A 25,615-nucleotide genomic window follows, 5' to 3' on the forward strand; every position below is an offset into this window, starting at 1 on the left:
TAAATATGGCATTAAATTGAGTCAAATATATGTATATAAGTGCATGTCTCTAAATCTCCAGATTTAATATTCTAGTTCATGCAGCTGGAAGTAGTTTTAAGAATTTATTCTCTGTTTAACTGAAAATTTATTTCAGTAATGACCTACTTTCAATAAGGCAGAGATGTTTAATTTTTCGCCCACATAATCTGATAAAAGAAATCCAGTAAGAGGGAATGTATTTCTCTTAGATGTGTCCTTCACTAAGACATTGAGAAATACATCCACTGATGAATGCATGCTAGTGAAGAGACTAGTGCTAGAGAATGCATGCATGAGTAGTTCTTTAAGTAACTGTTCTTTAAAGGATGGAGTTGATACAGAAAATGTGGCAATTAAAATAAGATCCCAAATTTTAAAGAAAAATTATGGAATCTTGTAACAATGAGTCAGTTATAGTGTTTAACATTTGGAGATAAAGAAATTACAAGTACCACATGGACATCAAGGATTTATGGAAGTGCCAAGTTGATAATGGACTCCCTAGCAATGGAATAGATGTATAGCTACTAAAGTGTAATTTGATCTATACAATTAGAAAACTGTAGATCCAGTGACCAGAAAACTGACTTGAGTTTTTACAATAATTCTTAGACATAAATCGTTCCTAATAATAAGCCAGTCCCTACACTCAAAACCTCATAACTGAAGGGGAGGCTGAGAAGGAGAAAGAATCCTTCCTTCTTTGAGGAAGAACCTCTAAACAATTCCTTGAGTACATATAAAAATTGCAAGTATTCCCCTTGGGACTCATAGCTCCCTATAGCTTGGTGGGTATTATTAGGGACCTAGAAATATTCAGACTTTACAGAGATTGGAAACACGGGCCCTGAATTGATGCTAATCCTTGGGCACACAAAAAGAAAAGTTACTATGTTCCACTGATTATATTGTAGACTCACTTAGATCAGTTGACAAATGGACTTTTGGTGTGAATCTATTCATAGTGCATCCAATTTGTACATGATCTGATCTAGTGGCTATTTCCCCAGTTCGTCAATCCAATCTATAGTTGAAATGGTCATACTCAGTGTTTCACCAGGATTTAACTAAGAAAAGAAACAAACAAAAAGAGCTTCGTATTTGAAGCAGACGTGATGTTTCTACCATTGCCAAGGAGTCAAACTAGAACAAACCCTCTCTCATTTTTATTTCTCGTTCATGAAACTAAGCTTTGCTGGCTTAAAGTTCTTAGTTCTTAAGGGCAAAATACTCCACTAGAGGGTTAAAAAAAAATGGTTCCATAAAATAGGAAAATGAATGACCACCTAGCTATGCTAAGCTCCCTATGTCCCTGAACCAATAGGCAGAGAGAGGAGAAAAAAAAAAGCTACTCTTTTGGCCAAGAAAATTTATTCCTATTATTTCCTCAGGTGGAATTAAGTTGCTGCTACACAATGGCAGGGGGGAAGGGACTGTCTAAATTTCTTTATATCCTTTTATACTTCAGTGTTCAATAATAAAGAATAATAGAAGACTATGGGAACCAAATAATGGCAAAAAAACAAAGGGATTAGACACTTTAGGAATAAAATGTTGGATTTTTCTACATCTAAAGAATCTTACTGAATCTAGAGGTGATACATTAAAACCTGGTGGCCAGGATTTTTTATTCTCAGGGAATCTGGGGTCTTAGATGAATACAAAGATGAACAGGACCTTGTATATCCACTTTTTTGAGGAGTGACTACGATTATTTTTATGAAGGCAAACACATGAATGTATTAAACAGGAATCACATGTGAGAAGAGGAAAATAAATGCCAAATTGTGTTAGCATTTGAAGTCTTTGATTTTCTAATTTTAAATGCTCGAGATGATTTCTGTTTTCCTGTTTGGATTCTGACTGATATAGCACTGCATATAATAAAAGCACCCCAAATATGGAATACTTTCTGAACTCTTTATCTCAGAGTTCCTTTTCTAATTCAAATGTAAACTGTGTTCTAGACAGTGAGATATTCATTTCCCCAAGGAGAATATATTTGAGACATATATGAATATCAGAGGAGATAATATACTCATAGGGAACTTTTCATCATGCTTTAGAAAAGCACAGAGGAACAAATAATGCCAACTTTACTTTCCTTGTTTTTACATCAATGAAGGCATTGATTTTTATGTCACACTAGAATTGTGTTCTCTCCCATATTTTAAATTTTAATCAAGTTGGAATTAATTGGTAGCGCCAAGTGATATTGATCCAAGACTTCATCTGTGAAGACTCTTGGAATTGCAAAGATTAGAAAGGACAACTTCCTATATATCTCTCCAAGAGCAAATGCTGGGTGAAATATAAATTTTTTCATTAATTTTTTTGCAGGAGTGAGGAGTTTTGGAGTGGATAACACCAGTTAATTATAATACATATTACACAATTTTTTTAAAGGTTTTTCATGTTATATCAGCATCTGGTACACAGATTTACAAAGGCACAGACACCTACAGAGAAACTGAATCAGAGTTTCACTTAGAAACTTTAGCACAGTGTTAATTTGTCCTATTCTTTTCATTATTTTCATCCTTAAAAACATTCCAAATACCTGTTCACCCATCCTTTTTCAGGCCACCATTTCTTTTTCTTCCTTAATTCCCATCACATTTTGGTTCAAACATGCCTTTATGGGCCAGCAATAGCTCTGTGTTATGCTAAATGAACTCCTGCATATTCAGACTTTTAATTCCACATAATGGTATGTTAAATGCTTACCACTTGTGATTGATTTAAAACGTGAATATTCATAAGTGTCATTTTAGACTACTGGTTAAAAAAAAAAATTAAGCTACGTAATCACAGTTTTTGATCCAGGAAGCCCCAAAAGTCGTGTTGTTAACCAGGATATCAAGGAAACCTTTTCCAAGTGGCCTAAAGATAACAGTTCAAGAAACATCGGCTTAAATGAAAGCAGTGCCTCAGCAAGAGGCTCAGAACACCAAGTTGAGATACCACAGGCCCTGCCACATGGGAAATGTGATTGAAGAAGGTAGAAGGATCCAAATGTATTCATATTGTCCCCCATCTGAAAAATTTTGAGCTCATGTCCCTAATATACATATGTTAATTTACTTATAAAAAATATATAGCACCTCAAAGTTACAGGTTATATACATTTTAAAGAAATGAGTTAAAGTTAAGACACTAAAATGAAAAGCAAAAATCAATAGTAGATTTTATAATTTATTCACCCAGTACTTTTGGTTCTCCTTATGGAATGTGTACAACACATTGGAGACCACTGACCTAATGTAGGATCATATGAGGACATAGTTATAGAGTAATGTTGTAGGAAACGTAGAGTGCTTTTACCAGTGGCAAAATTCAGTGTATTACCAAACAACTAGAAAAGGACTTTTAACCACAATAGAAAGAAAAAAATAGAGAATGCCTCCACAGATGTGACATGGGAGCTTGGTCTTAATGGATGAAAATGGGGGAGACACTCCAGGACAAACAGACATGAGACAAACAGGGAAGCAATAGATATAAGCAGTTCAGTTTGATGAATTAAGACATGAGTGGCCAAAATTGCAAGAATTAAAGAAATAAAGGGAAGTGTTAACCTAAAAATAAAGCCAAAGTGTGAGGCAATAAGTATATATTTGAGATTTAAAAAAAAAAGAATTGTAATTGTGGGAAGCACTGATTCATACAGAAACCCAAATAATCTTCTGATTAAGAGATGAAAGCAAGAGGTACTTATTAAAAAGGGAAGAGGAATCATTATATTTATGGAAGGAAAGCATTTCTATGGGTGCAAACAAGCTATCATAGTGAAGCTAATTCTAAAGAATATCTTTAATTTTCAGTCCTAGTCATATCTACTTTTCTGTTAGCTTTGCAAACAGTTGTTTGGAATACAACAAGGCTTTAGGCTCAATCTAAAGGTTTATTTTGCCCAGTTTAAACATTTCAAAGATTTAAGGCTTAAGATATGCAAGGCATTTCCTCTGGGATGGCAGCTCTGACTCCATTTTGAAGTGGCTCCAGTTATATTATTTTTCACAGGAGTATGATCAGAAGGTTAACTATTCATTGAGACATGTTAGAGTCTAAATCTCATCCTGTTCATGGTGGGAATCATTGAATAACTTATAGAAGAAAAGCAAAGTGGTCAAAGTAGCATTTTAGTCAATTGTACAGATGATGGATTTGAGGAAAACTTGACCAGATATAGAAAGCTGAGAAGCTGTCCCATGATTTAAAGTAAGAAATGATGAGTGCCTCAACTAGGACAGCAGAGGGATATGAACTTATTAAAAGAGAGGAGATAGAGGGTGAGGACATAGGAGAGAAAGGGGTAACTCCAAAGTTTCTATCTTCCTCTTCACATTTCATGGCGATGCCAAAAAATAAAATGAGGTTTGTATAAAGTTTTATAAAGGAGGAAGAGATGTGAAAGGAAGAAAAGACATCATTGAATCTTCTGAGTTTGGGGTTCTTATAGAGCATTCAAAACAAGATAGATGGCCAATGAATTTGCAGTGGTCGGAGCTTGGAAAAAGCTCTAGGTTTGAAACATATACTTGAGAGCTCTTTATATATATAAAATAGTTAAAGCCATGATCATGGTTGCACTTGCCCAGAGTGGGTATGCATATTGAGAAGAGGACCAGCACTTGTCAGAGAAGACGGGCTCAGGAAGAAGACAGAGCAAAAACCATCAGAAATGTAGGAGAGAAATCAAGAATGAGTGGTGTCATGGAAGTGAATTAGAAAGTAATATTAAGAAAGTGAAGCAAAGGGTACTCTGGAAAAAACCCCCATGGATACTGAGGGAGGACTGTATAGTGAAAAAAATGAGTGGGCCTGAGGTAATTAGCTAAATTTGAAGGATGCTTCCACAGGTAGTGACATGGGATGGTTTTAGTGTCACAAATCTATAATGTTGCTTGATTTTTTTTATAGCACATTTTAGCTGATTAGGCAAAGTAATGGAGAATAAAGGATCTATAAAGTCAGATTTTGATATGTGAATGAAGGAAAAGGATAAGATTTCAAAACCACCAAATTTTCTAATGAAAACTGAGATTAGTAATCATCGGGTTATAATAGTTGTTATTAATGACATATTTTTCTTTTAATATTTGTCTGTGTCATCTCTTTTGAACTCCATAAACCCTATTAAATTATTAAATGCACATCCACTTGTCTTCTTGTTATCTGAGGACTTAACAGACCAATACTGAAATCCTTATCAACTTATGTCTAAAAAAAAAAAACCTATTAGTTGATTCTTATCTATAGTAATTAATGGCATTGTAATTAATCCTCAATTTTGATTTTTGTTATTACTATTTATATTAAATTTACCATTCATTTCTACTAATTTTACTATTTTATTACAAATTTGTGGCATATTTGCTGCAAAAAATAAGCCCTTCCATTTGTAGTTACAGAGAACAGATTTCAGAGTTAAGTAAGTTTGAGTTCTAACGGTATTTCCTTGTGTATAAGATGTGGATAATATACTCTTTGTAGATTTATTTAAAGACCAAGTGAAATTTTATACATATATGAACACACATATACTATATGCATGTGTTTGTAAACATATTTTATATGTTTATTTATAGCCTTAGCATTTTTTTGTTAGTATTATTCTATTATTCTCGCTCTTTCACCATTGATGTCCTGGTTCAAGAACAAAGAAATAATTCCTAATCGACCTCCTGCTCTGTTGGGGGAGGCAATCTGCCATGGACCCTGGGTATCCCTTTATGTTTTTTCTATTTATGCCAAGAATGCAAGACCCTGGACACTTTTTACCCAGGTCATTTTTAAGGATTGTGTTTGAGAGATGTAAGCATGGTGAATGTCTCCAGTTCAGTATTTTTCTTGTATAATGAAACTCTGTGTGCAGGCATTAATAATAGGCCTTTTACGGGGCATGGAAGAGGAGAGCAGGGGATGTGAGGAACCAGTGCGAATAAGCTTGAACTTCTGCATGTTGATTTTGCCATAAGTAGTAAGTTTCTTTGCCTCTGACTCAGGTCTATCATGTCTTCTGTTGTGATCCATAAGACAACAGACTATGTAGGGCAGCTTATTTTATCTTGTGATGGAGTAAAATCTTAGTATCTGACACCTCCATTGTTGTAGTCCTCTTATCTATTAGTTCACACTACTGGTAGGGAGATATTTCCAAAATGCCAATTGTACCTTAAACTCCCTTGCTCAAAATCCTTCCATTATTCTCCATTGCTTATAGGAGCTGCTTCTTTATCAAGCTATTTATTAAGCTTGTTTATTGTGCTGTTAACTTGTATCTCAGTACCAAACAAAAATGATGTATTTATAAGTCTATCTCTATATATACCTTATGTCAGGTTTAGTTTATAATATCATATTCTTAACTGCTCGTTAAATGAGCTGAGTTGGCAATATAATAAGTACAATTAATAAGCATATTGGAATTAAAATGAGAGAAAGATAAATACAAATAATATATTTATCGTCTAATTGATAGAAAAGTAATTAAAGTAAAATAAAAAAGCTATTATTTTCATTTCTTATCTACAAAAGTATTGTGTAAAATTTAAATATTACATCACAAATAGTGTATATCTCCAAAACTCTTAGTTTTAGTTGGCGTTTTGCTGATTGATGAATAAATCTACAAAGAATAATTGTTGAGTATTATTTTCAAAATATTTTCTTATGAAAAATAGTTTTAAGTAACATCTGTTATTATTTATACCTGTCATTTGATCAAAATATCTTGCAGTTGCATTTAACATACAACTCAACTAATTTAATTTATCCTATTTAAATATGATACATAATATTATTTTCTTCAAAACATCAGGTGCGCTTTCTTTTCCATTTAATTACTATTGTTAGCATATGATTACATAGGATTCTTAGATTATTTCCTTAACAAATTATACTCTGTTACAATATGGAATGACAATATGGTTTATTTTGTTTTGATTATCAGACATTAGCTTTTTAAGTATAATTACTATTAAAAATTTTAATGCCACATTCCTTTGTCAAATGTAATAATATAATAAATGTAATAAAAATCATTTTATTAGATCTTTCTACTTTGCAAATCTCTTTCGAATTTGCAAATATTTTCTCATTTGATAGAATAGTTAGAACTGGTTAAATAGAAATAATATAGATATATTCTAATCCGTCTGTGAAAATTCTTTTAGATGCAGGTAAAAGACACAGATTTTCTTAGGCAAAAAATATTTGGGAAGGGCAGATATAAAAGGGAGAAGTAATTTTGTGGAAGGGAGATTATGAGCTATATCATAACCCCAATCACAGCAGTAGTAATAGTTGTATCTTTTCCTTTGAGTGTAGCCACAGACCTGACTCAATTTCAGCAACTCCAAATCTCTGGGGGGTTTTTTGTGCAAATTTCAAGTTCTCCAGGATGGAGAATTTGTGTTTTAGAAGCAGAGTCTGATTTCCTCACATGAATCAATTAAGCAATAACTAGGAGCAAGAGTAAGCATAGAGGTTTTTTGTTTTGTTTTGTTTGTTTTGTTTGTTTGTTTTTGCGACTAAAACTGCCAAACCCAAAGAGCCCAGAATGAAAGGGGCAAGAAGCAATACATTTCAGTGCATCATTATCCTTGTACTCACTTTATCCTTTGATACCTCAACACTTATATGGCCCATGGGAGAGATAGTTCTATTTGTTGGTATCTGGCTAGAAACCTATATCTCATTTTTAAAATAATAACTCAGTGTTTTAATGTATTCTCTCTACTAGCACCATATAAAAATTATCAATAACTCATTCTATCAGTCCATTAGTTAAGCTGTATTGAAATTAAACCAGTGAATCCCATGCATATCGATTCCTTTCTTTGGCTAGTAAATGACTTGTTTGGCTGGAATTAATATAGAGTGAAATGCATTGGTAATATATAAAGTAGTAAGATGGTGATTCTGTAAAAATTATCAAGGTCAGAGAAACCAAATTCAAATTTATGTTAGGTAATTATTCTGTAAAAATCAATTACTGGCCAAAGCATATTATAATGGCAATAATTTGTTCCCATATAGCAGGTTTTCTTTCTGCATGGTGCCACAGCTACGAAGGGGGTCGATTGCTGTTATAAAGGAATTGTAGGCTCAAAATAGAGGACTTGGTTAGGGGATGTCTGTGCTGCCCAGACTATGTATGGCCTCAAGATGTCTACCATGCCTGAGTTACACATAAGTATAGTAAACACCATACTGTCATACTGTGTTGTACAGAGAAGGTAGAAGACTGACATCAGCAGAGTGGTCATCATGCCTGACTGACTATACAGGGCATCTTTTCACTAAGGAACTTCTAATGAACAATTATATGGATTTGGATATTTAATGTGTTGGATCTATATTGACATGTACAATATTAGCCTTCCTTTGATATATCCTCAGTCTCAATCTTATTTCTCTTTTGTATCTACCTAGCCCACTAGTCACTGACAAAGAACAGGTAACAATATGATGTACTGTATACTGGATATCATCTATCAGAGTTATTCTTCCTAGGTTAAGATTATAATGCAGAGACATTTATAAATCAGTTTTGACATGTACATTTTTTCCAGCTTTATTGAGAGATAATTGTTTAACTTCAATTAAATAAAAATAGCATGCTGCTCAGGATAATATAGGTTAAAGATGAAAACAATATGTGCCTGCTTTGAAAGATTATGTACATGCCACTTTTGTTTGATGAATGATTATTATTGTTTTAATATGTCTTTTTTTTTTTTTTTGGCATCCCTCAATAACATCTGCCTTTCTCTGCCTTGTGCTATTATACTAGAGGTGACAGCTATGGGCTCCATTTCATAGACTGTCTAACACTTTGGCTTCTTGTTGGATTGGCCAATGGAAAACATTGGTAGGAAATCAGATGACAGTGAGAAGAGCTCAGGAATTTTATAATCTCCTTCTTTTACCTAACTCAACACAGTTCTGGTAATTGCTGCATTCCTCTAGAGTTACAGCTCCCATTTGGAAGTATTTTCTGTGGCACCACTTTTCAACTGCGTTCTTTTAACTATTATCCTTCCTTTGATACTCTAGACCTAGCCGTCTAACGTCATTCTGCAATTGGATCTCACTGCCCCTTGTTACTTATTTCTGACCACACCTATATAAATATCTGCTGCATTAAATTATCTCTGCTCATTGAATCTGCTATATCAAATTCCTTTGAGTATGTATTCTGTTTTATGCTAATATTTTGACTAATATATTGACTCTGCAAACATTTATCAATGAGCATATAGTTAATGAATGGAAGTCACCGCAAAAGGTGTCTATTACATTATAATCTTTAAATGAAAGAATTAGCATTGGAAAAACTACATGGTACTTCAGATATTTGCAAAGTATTTCAACCATTACTTTAATATTGTTATAATTTGGTAAATTATATTAACAAGTGTTATAAATCATTAATATATAATATAGTCAAGTCCATATCACTTGTCATTATTATTATTTGTTATTTCCCCTTAGTTATAAGAACAATTTTTCTTATAGAAATGTAGTACACATAGGACAATGCTAATAAAGGAACAATTGCAGTATACTAAACCACTAGGAATATCTTTATTGGCTCACAAACATATGTTCTGTATAATGACATTGGCATATGCTATAAATTTAGTAGAAATCCTGCCAAATTTTAAGCAACATAATTATGATGAACAATAGTAACAATGGCCTTAGTACTGGTACTAAGAAGAAGGAGGAGGACGAGGTGGGAGGGGAAGCAAAAGAAAGAAAGGACAAAAGCATAGCTAACATTTAAGAAGGTTGACAGATGCCTGACAATGTCCAAAGTGCCCTGCATTCCTCGACTCATTTAATCATCACAACTGAGCTAAGATTTAGGCAAATTATTATGCTCATGATATGAAGACACTGAAGGATAGAGGAAGATGTGAGAAAGATGGGAAGATGAAGAAACTAAAGGACAGAAGGGATGGACTACTTGTTTATCCAGCCTGTTAGTATTAGGGTCACAACCTCACACCACAGATCAAGTTGTAATTAATCTTGTCAATTTCATCCCTTTCAAATTCAAATGTTCTACTATGCCTAATCTCTTACATTTTAAAACTATTTTACTAATTTTCCAACTGGACTGCAATAAGATGCACCACCTTTGACCCTAACAATTTTTTACTGTGCAATCACCTCATTTATGTTAGTAGTTCCTTGCTCAGCTAGGTTCGATTGGATACTTCCTAGTTTAAGCACTCCCATGCTTATGTCCTCAATTTTTCTTATAATGGATAAATTGTGCTGCTTTCTAAAGCCAATTCTCTCTCTCCTCTGTTTATTCGCCTGAAGACAAACACAAACAAACAGCAATAAAACTGTACATTAAACTCAGATTACCTTTCAATGTCTCACTCCAAACTGTACCTAAAATCTCAGTGTGTCTATAGCAAAGACATGCAACCAGCTAACAGATACCATGTCAAATCCATGACTATAAAGTTAAACTGGACTACTGGTTCTGGTTAGCTATTCTACATTTCTCTTTTTAATTCATATTTCTACGATCCTGAATCCGTTTTCAAACTTTTTCTATACTTCTTCACCATAGTCAGTCTAATCTTATTTCATTGACAAAATAATTTTTAAAAATTTCTCAATAGTTTCTTTTTAACCCGTACCTACTTACTCTGACATCTTTGTGCTTTTAATGAATAAATTTGCTTCTTTCTAAAGCCAATTCACCACTTGGATTGCAATGTCTTTCAACTTACCCAAGATATTACTCCCCAAATTTCCTACTGCTCCTCACACATCACCAATTTTTAAATAACTTTTCAAGTTATAATTGCATTTGGTAGAATGTACTTGTTTTAATTGTACAGCTTAAAGAGTCTTGACAAAGGTATATGCTTTAGTAGCTATTTATTATCACAATGAAGAGATACTTACATCATCTAAAAAAAGTTTCCTCACACTCCCGAGTAGTAAATCCCCCTCAATTCTGGCCCTAGACCCTCATTGATGTGCCTTCTGTCCTATGGATTACTTTTGCTTACCCTTGAATATCCAAAAAGAGTAGAAACATAGACTATGCAACCTTAATGCATAGCTTCATTGTTTTTCATGTGTTTTTGAGTTTTGCGTTATTATGTATATCAATAGTTTATGTATTTTAGTGATGTAATGAGTTGCATTATATAAATATTCCGCAATTTGTTTACCAATTCATATGTTGACAGATACTTGGGTTATTTTGAATTAGCTGTTATGAATAAAGTTTCTTTTGATGTTCTTTTACACATATATTTGTGGTATATGTTTTTGTTTCTTATATAGATACCAAGGCGAGGAAAATTAGAATCATATAAATGTGTTTGTGACTTTATAAGAAATCACCACACTGCATTCCAAGATAGGCGTAACATTTTACATCCCTATCAATAATATGAAAGAATTCCAGTTGCTTAAAAATCATGTTAAAATTTGTTATTGTCAGGTTTTTAAAAATTTTAGCCAATCTAATTGATGTGTAGTTCTAGCTCATTGTAGTTTTAATTTTCATTCCCAACTGACTATTAATATTGAGCATCTTTTCATGTGCTTATTGGTCAAATGCGCGTCTACTTTCCTGAAGTTCTGTTCAAATATTTTGCCCATTTTAAAGAATTGTTTGTCTTCTTTTTATTGAGTTGCAAGACTTCTTTATATATATATATATAGTACAAGGCCCTTTTTTGTATATTTTCTTCCAAGTATCTTGTTCACGTTTTCATTTTACAAATGGTACCATTTGAAGAAAAAACATTTTTAATTTTAATAAAATCCAATTTATTTTTTTCTTTTATATGTCATTTTTTTTTGTCCTATGAAATTTTCACCTACTCCAAAATTACAAAGACTTTTTTTCCTCTAAAGTTTCTTTCAAAAATGATTATGGCTCTAGCTGGCTTTTGTGGTTTATGTTAGGTCTATGACTCAGTTAGAGTTTGTTTTTTGTGTGTGGTGAGAGCGAGGTGTTCAAAGTTTATTTTTAAAAGAATATCCAGTTCATTCAGAATTATTTATTGAAAAATTCTTATTCGCCATTGAGTGACCATCGTACTTTTTCCAAAATTATTTAATAAAATATGCCTAACTCCATTTCTGTGCTATGTACTCTTTTCCATTGATCTGTCTATCCTAACACAGCTGCCACATCCACTTGATTAATGTAGCTTTAGAGTATGTCTTCTAAATCAGGCAGTAGGAGCATTTCAACATTTCTTGTTCTAAAAATTGTTTGAGGGAATTGATTTATTTTGAATGTGTCACTATATTAATTTCAACAAAACCACCTGCTGATGATTTAAATAAATATTGTTAAATCCATAGAGCAATTTTGGCAGAATTAACATCTTAATAATACAGAACTTTCCATTCCATAAAATTGACATATTTACCCATATATTTATATATTTTCATAATAGTTCTGAAGGACATTTTGTAATTTCCAGTGGAACAGTCTTGAACATACTTTATTATATTGACCTTAGGTATTTCATCTTTGTCAAGGTATTGTATATGACAATTTAAAAATTTATTTGAAATTTTCTATTTTACAGAATTATAATTGAATATTTTGTATATGGCCTTGTATAATATGAACTTGATTAATTTACTTATAAATTCTAGTGTCAGGATTTCTATCAATACTGTATGTCATCTGTGAATAATGAAATTTTTAATTTTTCCTTTCAAAAAATAGTCCTTAATTATCTTCTTTATTTCTCTAGCTGTGCCCTTCAGTATAATAGGGAAGAAAAGTAGTGAGAACAGACGTTCTTGCTTTGTTATTGCTTTTAGGGATAATATGTTCAGATTTTCATTATTGCATGTAATGAGAGCTATAGATTTTTCATAGATATTCTTTATTAGGTCAAGAAATTTTCTTCTATTTTCAGTTTGCTGAGATTTTTGTTTTGTGTGTGTTTATTTTTCAAATCATGAATGAGTGATGAATTTCTTCAAATGCTTTTTATTCTATTTAGATCATCATACACATTTTCTTTCATTTTGAATAGATAGTATAATTACATTGGTTTTAGAATGTTAAACTAAGCTTGTATGATTTTGGTTATGATATATTAACATTCTTATGTGTTGTTCAATTTAATTTGCTATTATTTTATTAAGAACTGTAGTGTCTACATTAATGGAGGTTGTTCATCTTTTTTAAACTCAGAGAGTCAACTGTTAAACATACTCAGGACACTACTGATTGTTTTTTCGTATAATTTAAGTTTCTAAATATATACACATATATACATTTATATATATAATTTAAAACTTTTATGCTTCTAACTTATCTGTGTCCTTACAGTCTAAACATGTTTCATTGTGATTGGATAGTCCTCTCTTATCCTGTCTTATAATTTTGGTCTTTTACTTGGGAGTTTAGAACATTTTCATTAATATGACTAGTGACAAATTGTGTTTAGATAATCATCTTGCTTTTTTTTTAATATAACTGGCCCATTTATCCTCTGCTCTACTTTTCCCCTTCTCCTACCTTAATTAGAATTAATTGTGTATATTTTAGTATTCTATTTTAGGCTTCGATTTCTTTTGACAAATTGTAGGGAGTGATTCCTTGTTAAATCACATTTTCAAGTAGTCAAATGTATTTCATATAATTTAGAAGATTACTCTTAAAACTTTTTAAAATTTTCTTGCTTTTGTCTATTTCACTTTTGATATTTTAAATTTTGTGTGCTTGTACTTTCATTTTTATAAACATTTTATTGCTTTTCTCTTAAAAATCAGTTCTTAGGTAAATTTAACAAGCTGATTTATTATTGTTATCCTTACTGTTTTCTTCTGTTATTCTTATTGTTTTATTTTTTAAGTTTTTTATTTGAATTGTTCATTCAGGTTAATTCACTGCGTTCAAGAGAAACTCATAGCCCTAAATACTTACATTACTAAAATAACACCAAAAAAAGTGCATATGAACCTTTAAAAATGTTTTAGGCATGAGAAAGAAACATTCTGAATAGCCCCTGGAAATCTACTAATGCTAATTTCATTTAATAAGTAAAACTATCACTTTTGAAGGTGAGTTTCAGGGACGACAAATACGTAACTGCTAAATGATTGAATGTAGTAATGATATGCATTCATTGTCACTAACTTTGATTTCCATTTTTATAAAATGAGGATAATGCCAATCTTGATTCGTTGTGCTGAGGATAGAATACTCCTAAAAGTAACAGTAGTAGTAGCATTTATAGCAGTAAATAGTTTTATTTGACATAATGGTCTCTTAGACACAGTCTAAGATTTTTTACAATACAACATGCTTAATTTCAGTAAGTATTTTTCTTTTTTGTAGTTTAAATATTTCATAAATTTAATAATTATGCTACATAATTTAATTGTAAAACAATTGATTATAAGAGTTTTAGTTGAGAATTCTGTCAATTTAAGGCTTTAGCAAAACGCAGACATCTATTTCAGAGTACTATTAATTTACTTAAATGTCCCAAAGAAATATAAAGTTGGAATGAGAATGTTTCCCCTGTTTCTCAGCAAGTTGTCCTTGCTTATCCTTGCCATTATGCTTCATTAGAGTTAAAGATATCTTTCTTGTGAAATTATATTTCTGCCAACCACTGTCATTCAGTTCCCAATTCCATGTCACTCTTGAGTAATAGAGAGTACTTGACAATCTTCTGACAGAATCTGGACTGCCAGTCTGCTATGTTGATTGCTATTGTTTCCCTTCAGCCTAATTAAAGATTCATTACTTTCATCAGACCAAAGATATTCTTTTCTATTTCAGTCAACTTTAGCCCTAAGATTCCCTAGTATAATACTACTATAGTTTTTTCTCTGAGCTCATCCATTTCTTTCTCCACCTGCTTAAGACAGAATATCTTTATTTTTTTTCATGGAGGTAAAGTTCATTTTAAATACCGAGCATTTCTAAAGGACTTTCAACACTATGTCACAGAGTATATACATTATAGTGTTATGCAGATAAGACAGAATGGTTGATTTTTAAATATAAACAGAATACACAAAAGTGGGCTGAGTTTTTGATAAAGAGAACTCTGTTAACTTTCAGATACATAAATTTTAAGTTCCTATAAAGATATAAATGTAAACTGTTACTAAAATATGAGATATACAGAGCCACTAACTCCCACTTTTATGTTTCCTTGAATATTAGCATATAGATATACATATGCAGGTATACTTGTATTTACTTTGTTGTTGTTGCTATGACTGTGATATTCTTGGTTTGTTCACTTGTTTTTATCCTACATGAGAAAATCAAGTCATGTTAGGAAATATTTATTGATTTTTATTAGAAATATGGACTTTTTTTCTTCCTCAGAGGTTGCTCTAGAAATCTTCTTAAGAGTTAGATATGTACTTGGGATTATACCAAAAAGATAGCTTCTGTTCTTAACCTTCTTGTGTCTGAGTCAGTATTGTCATAAAGCTTTAACAGTTCTAAGATTTTCAAGTAGATGAAAAATCTCATTTGTAGAGAGTAGCTCATACTGTAGATGTCTATAATTGCTTTATGAAAGGTCCCTGAAGCTTAATGATCTTGAAGGAAACAAAACATTAAATTTAGCAATATATCCCATATTTACTTTAGAGAAGTTTGTCTATGGATAGATAGGATATTCTTTTTCTACAATTTGCTCTTATGTGTTTTTATTAATGGTCCTAGAAAAGTGAACTCACTCTCTAGTGGTATATTTCTCTGTCCACACACCTAAAAATATACACATTTATGTGCACACACACACACACACACACCCACACACACACACACCACTATACGAATGTCTGAATCCCAGAAATTGTTAGCTGAGTAGTTAATGACAATCGGACTGTTTTCTCCTGAGTTGTTTATTACAAGAAAGTTCAACATGAAAGTGTGCAGCAGTTCACTCACCTTTGTGTGTAGGAGGAAGAACAGGAGGAGAAAGAAGCAAAGAAGGAAGAAGTTTTCTCAGGAACAAATTGAATCTCAATTCCAAACACCTTTTCCTATTGCATTTAGAAATTATGATTTTTAACTTGAGAGACATACTCGAGGTGCAGCTTAGCTGTACTTAATCACCAACAACATTGATGGGAGTCGATACAATTTACATCTGTAACATTTACCTGATGAAGGATGTGGTTTCACACAGCAGTTAAAAATGCAATAAACCAGACCTAATTGTTAGTGGAAAAGTCAGTTATATACAGTCAGCATCCTATGTGTTGTTATTTAAGAAGGTGGAGGATTTATCTGTGTGCTGTAGAAAGTAGTATTTTAATTCTACAGCATCTTTTAAAAAATGATAGAGAATCTGCAAATACCTTTTGGGAAAATTCATGGAAGCATGTATTTAATTCAGGGAAATAATAGGTATTATTAATAATAGCTACATATTAAACATAGCTCTTAGCAGTTTAAAATGGTGTTATGCAAAATTTCGGGAGTTTGATATTGTAATTTATTGTAAGTAAAATACTTAAAATATAAATTAGAGAAACCTATTGGAGAATTTATAATGGTATATGGAGTCATTTACTTCTAGGTTACCACTTCAGATCTGAGTCAGCTTAGTAACAACAAGAAGTCATTAACCCCAGTGATTCTTTGTTGTCCATGTAAAATGAGTTTGCATCTTTAGCCTAGACTGAAAAATCCACTTTGATAATCAGAGTCAAATATGAGCCTCATGAGAAAAGCTAACACTTGTGTCTTCTTTTTCATCCTGACCTACATTACTTCCACTCATCTAGAGGATGACTACTGCATAAGAATGAGATAAAATTGTTCTTTATGACTGTTACATATGTAAAGACTTTAGTTCCTTAGTTTTCTTCCTTGTCTAAGGTGCATAAAGTAAAATCTTTTAATACACCATGCACTAAAATTTCCTGAAAGCAGGGAATATGTTGTCACATATATAAAATATAATGCATATCTTAAAATATGGGAAACTATTATCATGTTTATTTTTTGGCATCATTGTGATTAAAATAATTTTTCTGTGTATGAAATTAGAGATCAACAGGAGAATAATATAATTGAGCATGATGTCCTGCCTAAAAGTCAAGAGACCATTGGATCTTGGCAATGATCATGGTTAATATGAAAATGCTATTCTGCTAGACAGGCCTCTCAATTAAAACTTCTAATTTTCCTTATTATAATCAGGCACTGATGAATTTGACTAATACTAATCCAAACATTAAGTTAATTTATCCATTTTCAATAATATACAATTGTCATGCATCTTGGGATATATAATTATGCTAATAAAATCTGCCCAACCACTAACAAAAATAAAATCAGAAGCATATGAAATTAAAGTATTACTACCATTTGCAGTGTTGTTCTGGGCTATTACAACACTATTTTATTTAATACTCACAGGAGATATTTGTATTATTTTCTCTATTTATATATTAACTTTTAGCAGGGATAAATGTGCTCTGGTGTATATATATGATGGTAGAATTTAAACAGGTTACCATTCAGAGGGTTATTGTTGAATGTTAACACAGATAAAATAATATTTTAGAATATTACTGAATAATTAAAAGAGGTAGCAATTGCTGATGGATGGAAGAGAGCACTGACACATTTCAGGATGACAAATCAAGAAAAGCATTGATTGTTCTTATATCTTTATGAATTGCATACACTCTTGCTTCTGGTTTCCATTTTTCTCCCTGACTTTAGTGGTTTTATAAAATTGCTCTGCTGGTGGCACAACACATTTTGCATTGACCAAAGTGAGTATGCTTTCAGTTGTACTCATATAGATTGATTATATTTATATATAAATAATATATCTAATACATATGTATCACATGCATATATATTATATCTATAATAAGTGGATTTGAAAATATTATAAAATGAGTCTTCCTGAAGACCTTGGCTTGCTTTATATCATTTCTAATTTTATATATGTAGGCAAATTTTGTCCTTGCATTAATTCTTTGGGGACAAAGTTCACTCCTTATAAAAGTCTATTGTTTTAATTGATAAGGTACTAAATATATTAAAAATGAGCCCTGTATAAAATTGACTGAGCACTTGATAAAGATAAGAGTTTGCTTTAGAAGCCTTCTATCTCTATTTTTTAAAATTATTTTTAAATAAATGGTAGTTGCTGATTTTGAGTCTTACTATATACTTTGTATTACATATGCTCATACATATTGTTTGCTCTCACTAGAATCACGTGACTTTTCGAATATCCCTCTTTATTACATGAGGAAAATAAAGTAAGATTTTAAAATGCTAAGAGATCTTTTACATGACAGAGAAGATTTTGGTCTTATAGTTTCTATCTTAAACATAATAAACTTTTTATCATTGAATATAGCACATTATTTAATATTTGTTCTTTGTGGATATCAAATAGGAGTTTAATATATATAGATAATTAGAATATACATTAAAAGCCCTACATTTCATATGTAAATGATAATGGACTTCTTTTCCCAGTAGGTTATCTTGACTGTAATTTGAATAGTTTTAATTATCAGCGTGAAATTAATCTTGATGGGAATTTCTGGATCAAGAAATTCAGTATAAACTTTGGGAGTTAATTATAAATTATAAATTTAATATAAAATTAGCATTTATAAACCTTTAAATTTTATTTCTGCAATTATTTTTATTTTATTTAATTATTCAGATCCCTTATGCATACTTATATATATTACTTTATAAATATATATAAGTTGTTAGAACATAAATATGTATTTCTTTCTGTTTAATGTAATTGTTTGTTTATTTTTAGCCCTCCCTTTTTTTTGATTGGCCCTCCCATCTCTCTTATTTCTCTGAAATTAATTTTCATGACCTATTTCAAATCACACCCTATATTAACATCCTACAACTGAATTTTTATATATCTTCATGTTCTTCTCAGTTATTTGAATTTATTCATCTATTATATTAAAACTCCCATGGATTTCCCAAATAAAATCTGCACGTTATGTTTTATTCTTTTAGCATATTGCTGGATTTTATTTGATTATTTTATTAGCTATATTATTTATTAATAACTGTGTTTACTCCTGTATTTATAAGTAGAATGGATGGATAGATAGATAATAGATAGATTATATTTAGATAGATAAAAGATAGATAGATAGATAGGTAGATAGATAGATAGATAGATAGATAGATAGATAGATAGATAGATGATAGAAAGATAGAAAGAAATATAGATAGATAATGACATACTTTTAATACAAACAGGTTTTGGTAGTAAAATTTAACTAATCTAAACATGTAAAATCTTTTAAAGCTAGGAAAAACTCAGCCATGGACATCTTTTTAAAATAAGAAATGAAATTAATACTGAAATGAAATTAAAATGGACATCTTTTTAAAATAAGAAATGAAATTAATACTGAAATGAAATTAAAATGAAATTAGATCATTGCCCAGTTAAATTATCTTCAGTTGATTTTCTTTCTTTCTCATATTGAATTTAAACTTGTATACTTTCTACCATAGTAGTAACACATTTGTTTTTCCATATAATATTTTCATTAGAAGAATCTAAATACATTTAGTTTTTATGATAATTACTTCTTTGCCTTATGATTTATTAGTCTTTTTTTTTTTTAAATTTCCAGTCACATGGGTTCTTGGTTTTGTTGGTCGTGTTGCTATTGATTTCTAACTTAATTGCATTTTGGTCAGAAACATGGTCCATTTGACACAAATTTCAGGAAATATAATTAAATACATTATATTATTTAGTATGAAGTGAATTTTCATAAATGTTCTATTCCTGAAAAATATGATCTTCAATTCTTGAATGCTAGTATACATTATTCCAATAAATTTAGCATATGAATTATCCAATTCAAATTTTCTGTTTATAATATTATTTTTATTTATTTTACCCATTATTTTCTGAAAATTGTGCTTAAATATTTTGGCATGTTCTTGGATTAGTCAGTTTCTACTAAAATTGAATTAGAAAAGTTCTATTTATTTCATGTATTATGAAGCTAAGTTATTTTGTATAACAAGTTTAGAATTATTATACCTTGCAAGTGAGTTGAGCATTTTATCATTATTTAGAGACTCTTTTGATATTCATTTTATCCTAAAGTCTGTTTTTTGACAGATTAATATATTTCACCAGCTTATTTTTTTCCATTTTTTAACTTTCAACCTTCTTGTATGCTTATGTTTTAGAAATTTTCCTTGTAAATAACATATATATATATAAATTGTTTTCTTTTCTCAGCCAGTTTCATAAATATAATCCATTTTGATTTTCTTATGACATTAACATATATCTTACTATTCTTTACCATGTGCTTGCTATTTCTTTTTTTTCTTTTTATAAAATTTGGTTTCTATTTACCCCTGTTCTTTCTTGACTTCCTTTCACAGAATTAACTTTATTTCCTCTTTTTTTTCTATTTTAAAATAGATATTTATGGACATTTATTGTCCCCTGGTTTGAAGGCAATAAAAGCCCTTTTTCTGTTGAGAGTGATAGAAAAAGAAAACTGAGTCTGATAAAGGAAATAAATACAAACTATATTACATTAGAGCTGCCTACAGCTTCTCAAGAAATTGCTGCTGGTTGATTGAACACGTTTGGAGAGACTGCATGGAATGATTGTAAAAAGAGAGCATTTGACCAGGAAAAAGAAGGGTGGGCAATTTATCTGCTGCATCCTTTCAGTCTCTATCTTCCATTGGTAAAATCTCAGTTCATGAGACATAAATCTGTCAAGTTACAGGTTAATTAATGTATGGCTGGAGTAATTATTGAATGTGATATCCCAAAGAGAGTTTAGTGTATTTACATTGACAATCGATCTATATGTTGGCATGTATCTGTCCATCTGATATATATATATGGGGCTTTGCCTACAGAAGTTGATGTAATGAATTCTGGTTAATGACGTGAGTCTTTATTACTATGTGAGGTTTGTGGTAGTCTAAGATTATGTCGTGGTGGTTAAAATAGTTTTCACAGGGCTGATAGTTATAATGAAGTTGAGAGTTATGGTAGATCTTTTCTTTTGTATGCCTATGTTCATAGCAGTATTATTCACAATGCCTAAAAGATGGAAGGAACCCAAGAATGCATAGATAGATAAATGGATAAGTAAAATGTGTTATAGTTATACAATGCAATATTACTCAGCCTTAAAGAAGAAGGGAATTATGACACATGCTACAACATGGATGAACCTTGAAGACATTGTGTTAAATGAAATAAGCCAGTCACAAAAGAGCAAATAGGATATGATTCCACTTATATGAAGTACCTAAAATAGTCAAATTCATAGAGACAAAAAATAGATTGGTTGTTTCTAGGGCTGAGAGGAGGGAGAAATGGAGAGTCATTACTGAGTAAGTATGGAATTTCAGTTTGAGGAGATAAAAAATTCTGCAGCTGGGTAGTAACAATGGTTGCACAACAATGTGAATGTACTTAATGCCGCTGAACAGTACATTTTAAAAATAATTAAAGTGATAAGTTTTATGCTATGTATATTTTATAATAATAATAATAATAAAAGATATCATCCAAAAAATAAAAAATGAGAGAGTTATAGAAAATGGGTTTTGGGAAAAATTCATTTAAATAAATATATCGATTAGATATGCATAGTATATTTGCCTTGTGTTAGATGCTTTAGGTAAAATAGAAATTTGTAATTAGCTGTGAATTATTAGGTTTATCAGCTCATCTACCTTACCTTCTTCTGAAGTACGATAGTTTGGATTGAGTGAATTTCAGATTTCTTACATTTTCAAATATATATTACATCTATGATAATGTCTATTCTTGAATGCTCAAAAATATTGGAATGCTCAAATGAAGTCCAGGCATTTTATTATGGAAAAAGCATGGCCATCAAAATCCAAATCCGACTTGTCTCTCCTACATTATCAATTAATTGCCCAGGTCTAGCCTTACTTGCTATTTATCATTCTCTGAAGATATCCTGCTGTATCAGATGGTCTTATTTAACCAGTTTCTACATCTATGTCTGGCACTTTATATTTCCAAACTTGGAAGGTTCTAGACTGTGTTCTAAAACACCTTCTCACAGATCTCGTAATGATTTAACTCTTCCCTTTTTCTGCATTTACATGTAAATGCATTTATGTGCTTATAAGAAAACTAGTAACAGTCTCTCTTGTACTAAATTATATCATATATTTTGCTGTATTTAGTGCCTTGTACTAGGAAGTGCTCAATAAAAATATGTTCTGTTACTTCGAAAAGCAAGTGATATATGTATTTTGCTATTTATGTCTTCTGATGATCTTTTTAGTTTGTTTTCCTAATAGTCACTTTACCATAGCATTGCACTGAGAAATAGAAATTCATAGAAGATAATGAGTTTAAGGTAAATAAAAAGAGTCAGTGAACTAACTTCTGACACACAGTATTTTGATTTAAAATAAATCAGGCCTAGAAACCTAATGAGACTTAAGAATGAGTAGAAAAAAAAACTGAATTATGTCAATTCTTTTTCTTTCTCCTTGTTGTGATTGAATTCCACATCTGGGAAAAAGAATAGTAACTGGGTAGAGAACTATTGTCATTTCTCCAATTCCAAAAAGAAAAGGAAAAGGAAAGGTGGATATCGGTACATAATACATGTGGAATGAACCAATGACTACTTCATAGAGTATTAGTTGGTTGCTTTTCACACATCTAATTTTATTTAGTTTTGGGAAAACTTTCAAAGTAGATAGGGATCAATGTTTTATCCTTACATTTAAATGGAATTTTAAGCATTATAATTACAGAGTATCATAATAATGTTTCAGAGTCTCAAATTTAGCTTGGTACAGGATATATGTGGTTACATGAGAGTACTGGTACTGGTGTAAGCTGTTGCTAACGAGTTTTCAAAAAAAAAATCCTAAGGAAATTAAAAAAATAAAAAAAAACTTTAAAAACACAAGTTAAAATGTAGTGATGCAAAAAAAAAAAAAAAATCTTAAGTCATAGACCACTCTTCTGGTTGGACTGAGGTGAATTACAGAACAAGAAGAATAAATCGACTCAGTAAATCCTTAAAGCCACATCGCTTTCAGTCACTGAAAAAATGATAGGAAGAAATTACTGATAACAAGTTCCAATTGCATAATATTCCTAAGACTTATATTAGCAGTTTTGAGTATTATTGAGACAAATATATGTAGTCCTGCAAAATCTATGTGATGAAAATATATCTGAATGAAGAAAATATTAGTCCTGAGATGCTGCAAAATCTTGTGTTGGTAATACACCCTCAGGTCAGTGTTAAAGTTTAGTTGTGCTTATCTAAAGCTTCCCATCTCAAGGCTAATGAAGAGATCCCAACAGCTTTTCTGCAATGTCAGTAGAGAGCTTTAATGACCAGAGATTAATCAGTTTCCAAGGCAGCAATCTTTAGGGACATCTACCCCATTAAGTCAAGGAAAAGAAGTGGAAAAAATGTATGCCATTGAACAGAAACAAACAAAAAGAAAACAGGCAAAGTGCACTTCTGCTTCTTAAAAATATTGCAAGGGAAAGTGTCTTGGATTTAGTGGTACATTCACTTAATTAAAATAGCTAGAATTTTCATTTTCTTCTCAATATAAATCACTATTTAGAAAAGCATCTGCCATCTCTGATATTTCCTGGGTAATAAATTTAAATGAATTAATCATTCTGCTTATTCAGAAATTCTGAACAGTGATAGGCACTTGCCAATGGGCTGTAGAATTCCTGGCTCATTGATTTTTAGATGCCAGAAGAGATTGGACAGGCCTTGAAATGATTTTAAATAGCTATTTTTTTTACCCTTTAATCAAACATAGATTATATTATTACATGTATATACTAGCACAATGATAGTGGTGTAGTGTTCTAATCTAGTGCTTAAAGTTTATAAAATCACTATGATTTTGAACTCTATCTGAATCAGAATTTAATGTTTTGTAGAAACCTTTTAGAATTCTAAAATATCATTAGTCAACCTAAATCTCTTAAATCTAAGGTGGCTATCTTTTAAACAATGCTACTCTGAAGGTTAAAGGAGGCACAAACCATGTTTAGGTGAAACTACAGGTATAAAACAGAGACTTCTGGTCAGCCTGGGACATATGAACTAAAACTGAAATAATATTAACAAATGTGCATTATGTGCCTATCACTAGGAATTGGTCCAATTTCTCAAAATCATTTTTATCAAAGTATAGGCTAAGCTATTGTAACAAAGCTGGCAAAAAATAGACTTACATAAAAGAACAGAGTGATGCAACTGATTCAGGATATGCAAGGTGATCTACTCTTTTGCTCAACATCACTTAGCTTTTCTTAGTCTGCTTGGTTAACTATGGCTCACCAGCAGCAAGACCATGTTCTAAACTGTGAAATGGAATAAAAAGTACTTATCTTTTAAGGAGATGACAAAAATTTGCATAATTCATTTTTACTTCCATTTCAGTGGAGAGAACTTAGTCATGTGGCCATATGTAACCGAAAATATAGTCACCTGACCTGCTAAAATATGGATGTAGGTGATGGAGGATATATTATCATTAGAAAAGTGGGAGATTAGACTCTGGTGGAATTCAGTAGTTATTTTCACAAGATTGTTACTCAAATGTGCTGAAAATTACCATCAGATTTCCATGGATTGCTTATTAAAATTTATATCCCTGAGCTCCACATGTTTTTCTGTATCAAAATATTTGAGAGTGGGAACCAGAAATGGACATTTATCACCAAATGCCAGAAATTATTATGCATACTTTTGTTTGAGAATCACCTCAAATATGTATGTATATTGGGGCCCTAATCTATTTACATGTTGCAGCTCCTTTTTATGTAAACTTTTCATTTGCAAAAAGCACTACTTTTTAAAATAAGTCTATAAGTAATGTTTTAACTATGTATAAGTAAAATTAAAGAGGTTATATTGAACTATAATGTTCTCCTTATAAACCAACATATTTAAATTACTTTATTTCTGGAAAAAAAAATAGGCTACCCAGAGTTCATTAAAGTGAGATTTCCAACATGATTAATTGAAAATACAGTATAGTTATATCTTATACTAATATTAGTCTTCTAAATTTGTGTATAACAAAAAAAAAAATAGCATATAAATTACCCTTTATACAAACTTTTAATTATAAAATGAGTAATGTCTGAGGATTCAATGTGTAATGTGGTAACTATAGTTGATCAAACTGTATTGTATAATTGAAATTTGCTAAGAGAGTAGAACTTAAAAAAAGCATATGTGAAGTGATCAATATATTACCTCGATGAAGTAGTTCTTTCACACTGTGCTTATATAAAATCATCACACTGTACACTTTAAATATATTATGTTTATTTGTCAGTTATACCTCAGTAAAACAAAAAGAAATACACTTTATTTTGTTGGATTATTTTACATTGGATTAAAACCCAAATTATAAAATAAATATTCATAAATCTATACTGTTACAAATAAATGGTCAAATAAATAAATAAATGAAAGAGAATATACAACTCTCCTATGCAAAAAAATTCCAAATAATTTATGTAGATACTGCCCTCAAGGAGGTAGA

Source organism: Pteropus alecto, unplaced genomic scaffold (genome assembly GCF_000325575.1).
Source record: "Pteropus alecto unplaced genomic scaffold, ASM32557v1 scaffold146, whole genome shotgun sequence".
NCBI classification, from domain to species: domain Eukaryota; kingdom Metazoa; phylum Chordata; class Mammalia; order Chiroptera; family Pteropodidae; genus Pteropus; species Pteropus alecto.